The sequence below is a fragment of the Stenella coeruleoalba genome (assembly GCF_951394435.1).
Source record: "Stenella coeruleoalba genome assembly, chromosome: 2".
In the NCBI taxonomy this organism is placed as follows: domain Eukaryota; kingdom Metazoa; phylum Chordata; class Mammalia; order Artiodactyla; family Delphinidae; genus Stenella; species Stenella coeruleoalba.
In genome coordinates this window covers 19,400,089-19,416,819 of record NC_137147.1, presented here as the reverse complement: position 1 = coordinate 19,416,819, position 16,731 = coordinate 19,400,089, and the positions used below count along the sequence as shown (strand labels likewise).

General features: G+C 33.1%; 1 pseudogene across 1 annotated transcript; it reads right to left on the bottom strand.

Moving 5' to 3' along the window:
* Positions 1 to 9,409: 9,409 nt before the first annotated feature.
* Positions 9,410 to 9,990, bottom strand: LOC307182296 (large ribosomal subunit protein uL6-like; annotated as a pseudogene). The gene has a single exon. The product of its transcript is annotated as a large ribosomal subunit protein uL6-like (transcript).
* Positions 9,991 to 16,731: the final 6,741 nt, after the last annotated feature.

The window sequence follows — 16,731 nt, the reverse complement described above, 5'->3', positions numbered from 1 at the left end:
ATCTGGAGAGTGAGAGTGTGGAAAGGAATCTGAGGTTGCTGGCTTTGAAGATGGAGGAAGAGGCCTAAGTTAAGGAGCATATGTAGCCTCTTAAAGTTGAAAATGTAAGGGAAAGAATTCTCCCCCAGAGCCTTGGAAGGGAATGGAGCCCTGCTGACCTACGGATTTTAGCTCAGTGAGTCCCATTTCAGACTCCCAAAATCACAGAACTGTACGATAATACATTAGTGTTTTTTTAAGCCAATGTGTTTGTAGTAATTTGTTACAGCAGCCAGCCATAGAAAACCAATACAATAAACCTACCTTGATTCCTGAAATCAACATGGGTCTTATCCGTTAAATGGTTCTTCAACTTTCTCTTACATTGTATAATTTCTCCTTAAACATTCTGATAAATTCTATTTTTGTTAAATTTATGCAGTCAATTTCTGAGGCTTTATAAACAAAGCATACAACTTAAGATGTTTATCAATATATTTTGGTCATCTTTTGTCCTTATTGGATTATAAAATCTTCATAGAAAATATCTTCATTTATTCCATATATAAATGGAATCTAATGCAGTCTTATGAATACTTTGTCACTAAATAGATGTATGCTGATCCTGATTAACTGGATTTATTGAAAAAGATTACAAAAAATAATTCACAGGAAACATGTATTATGGATATTTTATTAGAATAAAAGGAATGATGTAAAATTAGTTGTAAAGCAGAAAATTTCCTCTGAAGTCTTGTTTAAATTTGTAGGTCAACTGTGTGTGTTGTGTGTGTGTTTTCTAGATGCTTCACAGACAATTTATTTGTAATTAGTGTTCTGTGGTTTAACTATATTGTGCCTAGGTATGGATTTATTATATTTACCCTTATTGGAATTATAATTAGGAATTCTTTTTTATTGATTTGCTTAGTTGGCTAGGTCTAAGAATTAGTGTTGCTCAACAATTCTGGAAATTTCTTGGCTAATAGTTCTTTCAATATTGTTTCTTCATTGCTTTTATTTTTCAGAACTCTGATTTAATTTACATTTTTTCTATTCTTTTGAACATGCATGTGTCTTCAGCTCCTATCATGTTTTGTATCTTTCCATCCTGAAATCTGTTACATTCTTTAAATCTAAAAAACATTTCATTAATCCTTTTACTCTAATTAATACTTTTTCTGTTTCTAATCTGCTGCTTACTTATCCTTTGATAATTTCAACAATTATATATACATATATATGTAAATGCATGTGTGGATATATATTTATATTTCCACTTTAAGACTTTATAATCAAATTTCTTTTCTTTTTTTTTAAATATGCATATATATTTCTTATTTAGATATTCACACATTTCTTATTTTTATAAATATATTTAACTTATTGCTTTATAGCCATGCTTGATAATTAAAATATAAGCATTTTAATATCAAATTTTGATATCAAGTTTATTTTATTAGCTGTAAATCATTTGCTTCATTTCCTTAGCTGATTTGTGATTTTTGACTATGAGGTCATATTCTTTAGAGAATCTGTAGAAATATGGTGAGCATATGTTAAAGTAGAGTTACTCTGGAAAGGATTTTTTGCTATCATTTGACTATCTGGAGGCACTACAAATCTAGGATCATTTTAAATTAAATTATTTGGTTAAGATTTTTCAAAAGAAACAGGTTGTTTGAATTTAGATTACAGACCTGCATGAGAGCCAGATGGTAAAAAAAGAGAGAAAAGGGATTTTAAAAAAACTATCCTTTAATTTTAGACAAATTTACATATACTTCTAAATATATATGTTTTTACATTCCCTAATAATATTCAAAAGGGAGAATGTCATTTTTTGAAAATTTTGATTTTTGTCCTAGAAAAGTGAGTTCATTATAATATTACTTATTACAATATAATATCACTTAATGTATTCCAGCAATAATTTATGGTGATTGTTCAGAACTGACAGGGACCAGCTGAATAACAAAAGGAGGGCTGGAGAGATACAGTTAACAAAGAATAAATGTAATAAAATAAAAAGCACAGCTCAGTTATCACCATACTTTCCTTAACCTTCTGATATTATAGGCACAGTACTGTTAGATTTCCAAATTTTATGGAGAAGCTAGAATTCTAGATCTTGAAATATTAGGAACACATTAAAAAATAAATAACAGAATTTCATAAGCAAAAATGGTGATATAAGGACCTCTGAAAATTTGACCCTCCTTAAACTATGGTCAATTAATCTATGACAAAGGAGGCAAGATTATACAATGGAGAAAAGACAGTCTCTTCAATAAATGGTGCTGGGAAAACTGGGCAGCTACATGTAAAAAAATGAAACAAGAGGGCTTCCCTGGTGGCACAGTGGTTGAGAGTTCTCCTGCCGATGCAGGGGACACGGGTTCATGCCCTGGTCTGGGAGGATCCCACTTGCCGCAAAGCAGCTAGGCCTGTGAGCCATGGCTGTTGAGCCTGCGCATTCAGAGCCTGTGTTCTGCAACAGGAGAGGCCACAACAATGAGAGACCTGCATACTGAAAAAAAAAAAAAAAGAAACAAGAACATTCTTTAATACCATACACAAAAATAAACTCAGAATGGATTAAAGACCTAAATGTAAGATGGGATACTATAAAACTCTTAGAGGAAAACATAGGCAGAACACTCTTTAACATAAATCACAGCAATATCTTTTTCAATTCTCCCAGAGTAATGGAAATAAAAACAAAAATAAAGAAATGGGACCTAATTAAACTCAAAAGCTTTTGTACAGCAAAGGAAACCACAAACAAAACAATAAAACAACCCACAGAACCATAGAAAATATTTGCAAAAGATGTGACTGACAAGGGATTAGTCCCCAAAATTTACAAAGAACTCATGTGGCTCAATAACCAAAAAACAAACAATCCAATCAAAAAAATGGGTGGAGGATTTAAATAAACATTTTTCCAAAGAAGACATATAAATGACCAAGAGGCACATGAAAAGATGCTCAAACATCGCTAATTATTAGAGAAATGCAAATCAAAACTACGATGAGATATCACCTCACACAAGTCAGAATGGCCATCATCAAAAATGTACAAACAATAAATGCTGGAAAGGGTGTGGAGAAAAGAACCCTCCACACTGATACTGGGAATGTAAATTGGAACAACCACTATGGAGAACAGTATGGAAGTTCTTTTAAAAAAAACTAAGAATAGAGCTACCATATGATCGAGCAATACTACTCCTGGGCATACATCCAGAGAAAAACATGGTTCAAAAGGATACATGCACCCCAATGTTCATTGCAGCACTATTTACAATAGCCAAGACATGGAAGCAATCTAAATGTCCATTGACAGATGAATGGATAAAGAAGATGTGGTACATATATACAATGGAATACAAAGCCATTAAAAAGAATAAAATAATGCCATTTGCAGCAACATGGATGGACTTGGAGATTTTCATACTAAGTGAAGTAAGTCAGACAGAAAAAGACAAATATCATATGATATTGCTTATATGCAGAACCAAAAAAAAATGATACAAATGAACTTATTTACAAAACAGAAAGAGACTCACAGACTTAGAGAATGAATTTATGGTAACAGGAGGGAAAGGTGGTGGGGAGGGATAGATTGGGAGTTTGGGATTGATATGTACACACTGCTGCATTTAAAATAGATAACAAGGACCTGCTGTAAAAAAAAAGAAAAAGAAAAAAGAAAAAAACAATGAAAAAATCTGTCAAAAACTGTCAGAATTAACTTTTTCAAAACTATGAAAATTAACCAAATGCTTGCAGCAACACTTATTTTAAAAACTGCTGAATGTTGATATTAACAGTGAGCTTTATAGTATTTTAACTTGCTCTAGCTCTGTTCCCTTCTATCCAGCCCAGGAATAGACTTGTAAAATAACAAGTCAACTAAAAAGAAGTACCAAAAGGAAAAGCACAAAGCTCCAGCTTTTTCAAAACCTCATTCTGAAACAAAAATGAAATTATTATTTGTCCATTCCCTGGAAATACTCCACTTGAAAAGTCTGTCTTTTTAAACATGACTCAAACTCATGCAGTACGAAAGTTTCTTCTGAGTTCATTTTTTAAAAAAATAATTATAGGTAAGTATTTTAATGTTTCAGTTTCTGCAGGTAAAGGATAAAATTTGGGCCAAATAATAGACTGCTCAAAAAAGCTTAAAAGGAAAAGTTGCAGAATAAGTTGTTACCCTAATAAAATAACATAGACTAGGTATCTTAAACAAAAGAAATTTTTGTTTTTTTCCTCACAGTTCTAGAGGCTTGAAGTTTAAGATTCAGGTGCCAGCATGGTTGGTTTCCATTGAGAGTGCTCTTCCTGGCTTGCAGAAAGCCACTTTCTCACTATGTCCTCATATGGCAAAGAGAGAGAGCGAGAGAGATCTTTATTTCTCTCTCTTATTTTTCTTAGAAGCCCACATTCTTACCAAATTAGGACCCCACCCTTATGACCTGATTTAACTTTACTTTCCAAAGAGCCTATCTCTGGATATAATCATATAGGGGGGTAGGGCTTCAACATGTGAATTGTGGAGGAACACAGTTTAGTCTATATAAGATATCATAAAGCCTTTGATAAGCTCTGATGTATTGCTGGGGGTCTAGAATGCCATGCATATTTATGGACCTGTGTAGATGCCTAGGAAAGACTTGAGAAGGCTCTAATATCTCACTTACAAATGATCTTGAAACTCTGCATAAGCAGAAATTAAAGGCCAAGACAGAGTGATAAAAGCATGCCATGGCATGCACACAGACATCTCAATAAAATGGAGAGATTTATTAATTTCAGAAATTTAAGGAAATCTCTAACCACTAAGATAACCAAGGAGAAACCTCAGTGGCCACAAATGACAAGGAATACATAGTTTACAGAATCAGTCCTGAAAAGTTAGGAAAGACAGCAACTACAATAAGCAGTGATGAAAACAAACATTGGAGATAGGAGAGAATAAATAGAAACTCTCCCTGAGGTAGTCATGTTGAAATTGTTAGACAAAAACTTTAATCAACTATTTAAAATGTGGTTAAGGAGCTAAAGGAAACCATGTCTGAAGAACTAAAAGAAAGTATCAAAAATACAACTATAATGAAAAATGCAGTATGGTGATCAACAAGCAATAGACAAGAAGACAGGTCAATAGACAGCAGAGAATATCAATAAAGTCAAAAGTTGTTTCTTTGTAAAGATCAACAAAACTGGCCAACTATATCTAGACTGATCAAATAAAAAATTTTTAAATTATTAAAATAAAAAAAAATATAAGAGGGGATGTTACTACCCAATGTACAAATTAAAAAAAAAAAAAGAATTTAGGTGAACAATGAACAGTAATATGCCAACAAATTAGATAACCTTATTAAAATGGACAAATTCCTAGAAAGACACAAACTACCAAAACTGACACAAGAAGAAATAGAAAATCTGAATAGGCTCCTAACAAGTAAAGAGCTTACATTTACAAAAAATAAAAACTAAAAAAATAGAATTCCCCCAAAAATGTTCAAGTAGAAATGGCTTTGTTTGTGAATTCTATTAAATATTTAAAGAAGAATTTGCATCAATTCTTCACAAACTCTTAAAAAATAGAAGACGAGAGAATTCCTTACTCATCCTATGAGGCCAGTGTTACCATGATATCAAAACCTGGTAAAGACATTAGAAGAAAAGAAGCTACAGCACAATATCACTTATGCATATAGATGCAAAACTTTTTGACAAAATACTAGCAGATTGAATCCAGCTGCATATTAAAAGGATTATATAGCGTATCCAAATGGGATTTATTCCAGAAATATAAGGTTGGTATAATATACAAAAATTAATGTAATAAACTGTATTAATAAAATAAAAAACAAAAACAATTGAAGAAACTTAACCGTCTCAATAGATGCAGAAAACTCATTTGACAAGACTAACATCCTTTCATCATAAAAACACTCAGCAAACTAGGAATAGAGGTTCAGTTCTGCTACACAGTCAAATTCACCAATGATAAATCCACAGCTGACATTACACTTAATGATGAAAGAGTGAAAACTTTCTCCCTAAGATCAAGAACAACACAAGGATGCCTGCTCTTGTTATTTCTATTCAACATTGTATTGGTGTTTCTAGCCAAGGCAATTAGGGAAGAAAATGAAATAAAAGGCATCCAGATGGAAAAGGAAGAAATAAATTATCTCTTTTCACAGATGTCATAATCTTATAGAGAAAATGCTAAGAAACACACACACACATACAAACACACACACACACCATACAGTTAGAGACAATAAATGAAGACAGCCAGATTCCAGGCTATAAGATCAGTATACAAAGATGCACAGTATTTTATACACTCACAATGAACAACTGAAAGTGGAATCAAGAAAACAGCTTGAATAAAATTATTATCAAAGATAAAATGCTTAGGAATGAATTTATCCAAAGTTCAAGATGTATGCAATGATACATACAGAAATTTGTTGAAATAAATTAAAGAAAACCTAAATAAATAGAATGACATCTGTGTTCATGGATTGGAAGACTTAATGCAGTTAAGATGGAAATACTCTCCAAACTGATGTATAGATTCAACATAATCCCTATCAAAATACCAATGAGGGACTTCCCTGGTGGCACAGATGTTAAGAATCTGCCTGCCAAGGCAGGGGACATGGGTTCGAGCCCTGGTCCAGGAAGATTCCAAATGCTGTGGAGCAACTAAGCCCGTGTACCACAAAACTACTGAGCCTTCTATCTAGAGCCTGTGAGCCACAACTCCTGAGCCCGCATGCCACAACTACTGAAGCCCAGATGCCTAGAGCCCATGCTCCACAACAGGAGAAGCCACCGCACTACAACAAAGAGTAGCCCCCACTCACCGCAACTAGAGAAAAGCGCTTCCATAGCAACAAAGACACAATGCAACCAATAAGTAAACAAATTTATTTTAAAAAATGCCAATGACTTCTTTTTAAATAGACATGCTTATTCTAAAATTCATATGGATTAGTAAGTTTGCCAGAATAGCCAAAACAATCTTCAAAAAAAAGAATAGAGAGAACTCAGAGTACTTAAAAATTTACCACATAGCCTTGATAATTAAGACATGTGGTATTAGCATAAGTATGGGCACACAGAACAATAGAATTGAATTGGGGATGTAGAAATAAATACATATTTATTGACATTTTATTTAAGAAAAGAGTGCCAAGAACATTCAAGGCAGGGAAGGAAAGCCTTTTCAACAAATGGTGCTAGAATCATCAGAAATCCACATATAAAAGAATGAATTTGGATCCCTATTTCATGCAGAATGTACAAATTAACTTAAAGTAAAATAGTTTAAAAAAAACTATAAAACTCATAGGAGAAAATATAGGTGTAAATCTTCGTGACTTTGAAATAGCCAACGGTTTCTTAGATGTGACAGCAAAAGTACAAGCAAAAATAGAAAAAATAGACAAATTGAACTTATCAAAGTCAAAAACTTTTATATATCAAAGGGCAGTATCAGGAAAGTGAAATGACAAACTATAGAATACAAAAAAACGTATATATAAATCATATATTTGATAAGAAATTAATGTCTGGGATGTGTAAGAATCTTTAGAATTCAACCATAAAAAGATAAAATAATCTAATTTAAAAATTGACAAAGTATTTGAAAAGACATTTCATCTATATCTATATCTATATATGGATGGTCAATAGGCACATGAAACAATGCTTGAAGTCATTAACCATTAGGGAAATGCAATTCACATCTACTAAAATAGCTATAATCAATAAACAGAAGATAACAAGTGTTGGTGAAGATGTGGAGAAATTGAAACACTTATATATTGCTGGTAGGAATGTAAAAAGATGCTACCTTTGTTGAAAACCATTTGGTAGTTCCTCAAATAGTTAAAAATAGAGTTACCACACAGACGTCATTCTCTAAATCACCATAAGTAGAACATCATGGTAGATCTTACTGGGAGTAAAGCAATCAAAAGGCATGAATATTGTCCTTCAGCTAAGTGCAATACAGTTTGTAGGATAAATTTTCTAGATATCAAAGTGATATGATCTGGTTTTAATAATGCTATAATCCAAGCACAACATTCTAGAAGTGTACCTTTCCATGTTACAGTGGATTACAATTAATGGGAGTCTGTTTATTAACTCACTTGCGTTGAAATTGTTTTTGAGCAACTATTTTTTGTTTTCAAATTGGAACAACCATATGAATTGTATAAATACTCTATCTTAATAAGTACATCTATATTGTATTATATATATATTCTATTTTTCATTTGGCAGAAGATGCATTTAAGACACAGAAATGCCAAGAAACAATCCTAATTTGCCAGATCTGATAAACAGTGAAACCATAATTTTAACTCAATTTTTAGGATTCCAAAATGTCTAGAATTCCAAAATTATGGTGCCACATGTCTTAACACAATATTGAGATGTGATTCTTGAAATCTGTTGTGATTCTTGAAATCTTGAAATCTGTTGGGTGATAACCATTTTAATTTTTATGTTCTCTTAAAAAATATCGTGTCTGGATTCATGGAAACTGGGTTATATCTTCAAATTCTGGGTGCCCCGAATTTATTTTTTTAAATAGACAGTAAATAAATGCCTTTCTAGACTCATTTTGAAGATCTAATAAGTAAACTCTTTGTGAAACACAAAGTATATTGATGTGATTTTTCTTTGTCTTTATCATTAAGGATACCACTGAGACCACAGGCTGAAGTCCCCAGACTAAAGAACAAGCAGTAAATTTTAGGCCCTAAGCATCCTGTAAAAAAAAAAAAAAATCCATCTCTGTATGAATCATTATCAAGCAGTCTCTGTCACACACTTGAAGTAGTATCACATTTTTTAAAATGTTATGCCATGTAAAATAGATAGCTAGTAGGAAGCAGCCGCATAGCACAGGGAGATCAGCTCAGTGCTTTGTGACTACCTAGAGGGGTGGGATAGGGAGGGTGAGAGGGAGGGAGATGCAAGAGGGATGAGATATGATAACATATGTGTATGTATAACTGATTCACTTTGTTATAAAGCAGAAACTAACACACCATTGTAAAGCAATTATACTCCAATAAAGATGTTAAAAATAAGTAAATAAATAAATAAAATGTTATGCCAACTGATGATTGAACATGTAATTGCACAAAGCCAGCTTAGTCACTGGATATTTTTGCTCCCTGAAATGGCCTTTCTAATCTTTAGAGCAGAACTTTTGCCTCAGGCTGTGTTTAATAATATATTAAGCATTAAATGTATGATTATAGCATAAAAACATTAGTATTTTTTTTCAATACATGGCTTTTCTTGCATCTTTAAAATATTACAAATAAGTCTGAGGAATTATCTGGCATCTTGCTGTTTCTGTAGCTGGAAAACTTAGATTTTATTTATAACCCTGCTGAATTGTTCCGTTTTCAGCAATGTAGATACCATCCAAAATTTATCTGATATCTTTTCTTTTAACTGTTGGGGTTTGCTGAATCAAAGCAGTTAAATTTAATAGAAGTTCAGTGTTGTTTCCTTCAAGAATTAACTCATCCTAAAAAAAAAAAAATCAACTCATCTTTTTGGGCATGAGATACCGAACAAGCAGCTCCTGCTTCATCCAAGTCCAGTAGATGTATTCTTTGCCAAAGAAATTTTGGATTTCAGCAAGATACCCATTCTCCTGAAGAACGGCATTGATGGTGAAATTGGCATGCACAGACCTCATCTTAGAATAGACCGACACCCTTGGTCATGTTCTGTACATGACTACAGATAATACAGATGGAAACGAGTTGCTTTCTATTTCCCCACCCTTTGTAGCCTGGAGCCTCTTCTTTTTCTTTCCAAGGAGACTGAGTTCTACATTGATGTGATTGAAGTCCTTCCACAAGATGCCTCTGGAATTGTGCATCCCTTCAGAGTGATGTAGACATCATCTGGAATGTGGACAGTCTTAATCCTGAGAACAGTCTTCATCCTTGCAAAAGATGCAACAAAGAATCATATTCATATTTTAACTGCCCTGAATTCCATATTCTTATGTACCTGTACTCATTTCCTTGTCAAAGAAATATAATTTATTTAATATATATAGTTTCTTGTTATTTTGCCATGTGTGTCTTTCCACACAGAAAATATTTTTTTACCTAATTTTTAATTGTAGTATCTCAATAGCTACTTTCAAACTCTCTTAATCCTAGACTTGTAAGAGTTTCTTAAGCTGTTATAAATAGAAAAAAAATATACAGCTGGAATTTAAATCTGAAGCTATCATAGCCCTATGGGTAGAGGCATAGTTAAAAGTGATTGGCATGAAAAGTAACTTAAGTAGCATCATGAACCGTTCAAATTTAATAGGGGACAGGTTCAAGAAGGATCCTTTTTTTTCCCCTTAAATCATGCTCAATACATTAGGTTTTATTCACTAAAATCTCAATTAAATGCATAGACTGAGTACTGTGGGGTTGCCCAGATCAATTGCGTGTAGGTCGATCACTGAGCAACCATCAATAAAGCAATCAAAGTTGAAATATATTCTGCTTACAGTTTCTTGTTTCCAGTATGCTATGAAGTAACTGTAATTGCTATTCCCTTTAGCTCTGTCACTTGGAAGACTGACAGAGGAACAGCGCTTCAGGAGGAAATGTTCTCCTCACTGGATAAATTGATGAGTGGGTACTTGAAAATTAGGGCTGTAAGACTGAGGAAATCTGATCAATCCTGTACCAATGATATACACTAATATACAAAAGTTATGGTGTTGGCCTCTCCAAAGAATGTTAAAAAATTTGCAGCTGGTCACTCAGATTGAAAAGGTATCATGAAAGGGAGTTACTATCCCCCAAATTCTTCATCTTAATTCAAACCAAGGTATAGAATTATTTGGTATCAGTATTTAAAATGGTCATAATGATTGTAGCAGGCAGTGGAATGCCACAATGTTTTCCCACCTTCTGGTACCCAGGAATTTGTGAAATCTTTTCTTGACTACAAGGTGGGACCAGTGAGTTGATTCTAACCAATAGAATATGGCAAAGGCAAAAGAATGTCACACTTTTGATTAGGTTATTTTATACAGCAAAGGTGATGGGAAATCACCCCCATGATTATTTTATGAAGCAAACATACATGTTGTAAACTTCCTATTGAAAGGGTCACATGGCAAGGAATGGAGGGTAGCATAGAGGACCTGGCAGTTAGCAAAAATGTGGAGACCTCAGTTCAATAATTGCAAGAGGTTGGATTTTGCCAGCAGCCTGAGAGAACTACAAAGCAGTTCTCAATTTTAGCATCTAGATGAGCACATAGCACAGCTAACACATTGATTGCAGCTTTGTGAGACCCTGAGCAGAGGAGCCAGATAAATTGTGCCTGCACTCCATCATCGGATGAATGGATAAAGAAGATGTGGGACATACATACAATGGAATATTACTCAGCCATAAAAAGAAATAAAATTGAGCTATTTGTAATAAGGTGGATAGACCTAGAGTCTGTCATACAGAGTGAAGTAAGTCAGAAAGAAAAAGACAAATACCATATGCTAACACATATATATGGAATTTAAGAAGAAAAAAAAAATGTCATGAAGAACCTAGGGGTAAGACAGGAATAAAGACACAGACCTACTGGAGAACGGACTTGAGGATATGGGGAGGGGGAAGGGTGAGCTGTGACAGGGCGAGAGAGAGTCATGGACATATACACACTAACAAACGTAAGGTAGATAGCTAGTGGGAAGCAGCCGCATGGCACAGGGATATCGGCTCGGTGCTTTGTGACTGCAGGGAGGGTGGGAGGGAGGGAGATGCAAGAGGGAAGAGATTTGGGAACATATGTATATGTATAACTGATTCAATTTGTTATCAGGCAGAATCTAACACACCATTGTAAAGCAATTATACCCCAATAAAGATGTTAAAAAAAAAATGTGCCTGCACTTTGACCCATGGAGAACATGAAAAAATAAATGTGTGTTGTTTTAGCCTCTAAGTTTGTTATATATTATTATTATTATATTTTTATTATTTATGTCATTGAACACACAATAACAAAGGAATAATTTCCACTTATATTGTTGATGGCAAATATTTCTGATAAAATAGTGCTGTAACATCATTAACAAGTATTTATGAATGGTAAATTTGCTCTATGAAGTTTCTCCTTAAGATGAGTTATTTATTTAACTGAGAGGGCATGCATTGCATAGTGCTTAAGAGCATGAATTTTACATTCCTGGGATCAAATCTCAGTTCTTCTACTTTCTAGCTGTGTTATCTTGAGCAATTCATGCAAGCTCTCTGAGCTTCAGTTATCTCATCTGAGAAAAAAAAAGGATAATAATTGCATATATCTCGCAGGCTTGCTATGAAGACTGAATGAGTAAAAATCATGCCATTTATATTTGTTAAATTATTGAAATAAATATTTTGGTTTTATCCAGTCTAACTATACTGTAAAGTGTGTTATTTCTGTCAAAATAATTAATCTTCAAAAATGAAATAAATAACTCTACCCATTGTACCTAGAATTAATGTCAGGAATAATACAGGCTATGAAACAAGTGAACAAAAAAATTGCAGATGCCCAAAATTGAAAGAAAATGAATTCAATGACAGAGCAAAAAGAACATTGAGAAATAGTCACAGATTCATAGCAGGTAATCTCAACAGATTACAGAAGTCAGAGAAAGAGAGAGCATGTAGAACTGCTTTCAGAGAAAATTTGTTACCTCTAGGTGAAACAAAATTCTAATGATAAAAGTTTTGGTTAAAAACAGCTGTAAAAAAAGGGAAACTTTATTTAATAAGGATATGTAAACAGTAGCGAGAAGAACTAGTAAAGAAATCATTATGCTAATTGTAAATTTTAAGAGAGGCTAAAGTCATTAAAACACACTAAGGAAAGAATGACAAAGAGTGGCTCACCCAGGAACATATTTCACAAAGGTAGAACAGAGACCATACTCACTTGTTCCTTGCTGGAAAATTACTATTAACTTCTATATGATGTCACATCAGCAGTGTAAACTAAGTTTACCAATATTTTTTGTTTCTAGTTTTTATATAAATAGTGAATCTGTATATGAATCCATCCAATATATAATCTGATTCCAGCAAATATGATTTATTGGATTCTCAGTTAACTGATGCAATTTATCCTTGAAATCATGTTGTTCAATGGATTAGCCCATGGTTAATTTTCCTCAGACTTCTCTCTCAGGCATAAAGATTTTTATTCAAGGTCCTTGTAGCCGAAGTGGGCAATGTATTCGAAACAGGCCATGTGACTTTGCTTTAAATGGATATTGAGTTTAGTTACCTTTTCAATGATTACTTTTGATTTAATGACCTTTTCAATGATTACATTCAATAGGTAAAATTATTGAAAATTAGGATCCTTTGAATCAAATTCTCTTTCTTTTTCTTTTGAATACAGAGATAAATTTAATTTTCTATTATAAAGATAAAACAGTTGCAAAATAATCAACTTTTGATGAATAAAATCTTCTGGTGAAAAATAAAAGTGAACTTCAATCCATTTGATATTAATGAGGGGCAAAGTTAGATGATGATCAGGAAAGGGGGTACTTACCGTGATCCTAAAGAAGCTTCAGATTTTGAATTTTTTCAAGTCTATATTGCTGTAATAAATCACAAAAATATAACTAACAAATCTCAGTAAACATGACCTTTTTTAAAGGATTTGTAAATATCACTGTATTTTTCTCTGTCACTCTTCTCTAATTTAGAAAAGTAAATAGAATATTAAATATTGTTCTGGTGTTGAAACAAGTAGTCATTAGTATTTAAAGTCCTAATAGTTTTTCCCCTTAAATACCCAAAACTCTCCAATAATTTTAGATATCTATCAATTAAATACTTCCTGATGTAGTAACATTATTTTTTTAATTTATATAATGATATATTTATTTTGAATGTTTAATGTGTCTATATATAAAACATGATATATTCTATTGGCTTAATTATCTATGTGAGACATCAGAAACAATTTTGTGAAGTACAGAATGATAAGCAACATTGTATATATATATATATATGCATATGTAGGTTTAAATGTTTCTGTTCATACTTCTCTTTTCTGTTATTTATATTTACCCTGCCATACAAATGTATCTCAACTGATGCTATTATTCCAATCTGAAATGGGGGCAATTCATGTAATATATACCATTATGACACAATACTAAATAATAGACACAAAAAATAAATTTCCGGATAAGCATTTCTCATAACATTATAGACATAGATGCATAGATAGATGATAGATTTATAGATAGCTAGATTTATAGATAGATTTATAGCTAGCTAGCTAGATAGATAGTGGTAGACAGATGGATAGATATCCATTGGTAGTAGATGATAGATTTATAGATAGCTAGATAGGTTTATATATAGCTAACTAGCTAGATAGTTGTAGACAGATGGATAGCTATCCATTGGTAGTAAACTATACTAGTGTTCTGTAAGTAGTCACATAATTAAATAAATAATATAACTCTAAAAATAATTCCAAAGAGAAGTGATAAAATATTTTGGAAAAAATGTTATCAGTGAGATAAATGTGTAAACAGAGGAGGAAATAGTTAGATTCAACAAACTATTTCTCATTTGTTAAGCATTTATTATATGTCAATATTTCTTTTAGGGAATTATATTAGGTATTGGGGATTTTACTACTGTATATTTAGAAGCATAATTTTCTACTTGTGTTTTAAATGTAGTCTCATTAATTTATAGACATACTGAATAGTAGGTAGATTAAAAATGCTAAACCTAGTTAATTCCTTACTTTATTTATACCAGAAATCCTATCAAGTGATGTCATTGTGCTATTCAATGCATGAGAGAAATGTTTCTTATCCCATGGAGCTTGAAATCTAACAGGTAATATTCTTCTGAATTTTAAATCATGTATTCATTTATTTATTCATTTAAAAATACTTATAAATAATTGAGGGAGAGAAACTTTTAATTCTGATATATCTTAAAGGACATGAAAATATTTTCAACATAGTCACTTATGACCAATCCGCATACTTGAAATAGGAAATGTGGGCAATTGTGGTGATATACACATATAGATGGATGGATAGATCCAAGGATGTTAAGATTTTTTTTTTTTTTTTTACTATTCTTGAAGGTCTGTATTTTCTAAGATATATTTATGGCATTGTATGCACAATTAAATGATGCTTCAATAACAGGAAAAGGGGATGTTAATTGAGGAAGACAGTATTAGGTTGTTGCTCATCTATTTATATGAAGACAAGGTAGAAGGTAATGTTTAATCTACGTGTGTTGCTCTATTTACTATGAAAATTTGATTATGACTTCACTGGGAAAAATGAGATAGAAAATACATGTTAAATTGTGCGTATTAAATTTGAGAGGACAAAAGGTGATTTTCTTAAGTCCCAGGCCATGGGTTGATGGTCCCTGTACCAGATCAAGAATAATGACAACGAGCAGCAGCATGGCTAGCAGAGCCAGCACCTTGGAGCTCCTCACACTTAAGTAGTGTTGCTCTCCCCCTTGCCCAGAAGGTCATGGAGATAAAGAAGACAGGAAAAAGGACAGAAAAGGACCAGCCAGCAAAATAGCAGGAGCACAATTTTCAGCTGACAGAGTGTTGGTTCTCCAGCTGGGTGTCAGGCCTGAGCCTCTGAGTGGGAGAGCTGAGTTCAAGACATTGGACCACCAGAGACCTCCTGGCCCCAGATAATATCAATTGATGAGAACTCTCACAGAGATCTCCATTTCAACGTTAAGACACAGCTCCACTCAATGAACAGCAAGGTCCAGTGCTGAACAACCCATGACAAAAAAATTGTAAAACATGAACACAAACCCACCCATTAGCAGAGAAGCTACCTAAAATCATAATAAGTTCACAGACACCACTAAACAAACTACGAGATATGGTCCTGCACACCAGAAAGACAAGATCCAGCCTCATCCACAAGAACACAGGCACCAATACCTTCCACCAGGAAGCTTACACAACCCACTGAACCAACCTTACCAACTGGGGGCAGACAATAAAAACAATGGGAACTACGAACCAGAAGCCTGCGAAAAGGAGACCGCAAACACAGTAAGTTAAGCAAAATGAGAAGACAGAGAAATACACAAAAGATGAAGGAGCAAAGTAAAAACTCACCAGAACAAACAAATGAAGAGGAAATAGGCAGTCTACCTGAAAAAGAATTCAGAGTAATGATAGTAAAGATGATCCAAAAACTTGGAAATAAAATGGAGAAAATACAACAAACAATTAACAAGGACCTAGAAGGACTAAAGAGCAAACAAACAATGATGAACAATGCAATAAATGAAACTAAAGATTCTCTAGAAGGAATTAGTAGCAGACTAACTGAGATAGAAGAATGAATAAGTGACCTGGAAGATAAATAGTGGTAATAACTAACACAGAGCAGAATAAAGAATGAAAAGAATTGAGGGCAGTCTCAGAGACCTCTCGAACAATATTAAATGTATGAACATTCAAATTATAGGGGTCTCAGAAGAAGAAGAGAGGGAAAAAAAGGGACTGAGAATATATTTGAAGAGATTATAGTTGAAAATTTCCCTAATATGGGAAAGGAAATAGTCAATCAGGTCCAAGAAGTACAGAGAGTCCCCATACAGGATAAAACCAAGGAGAAACACACCAAGACACATCTTAATCAAACTA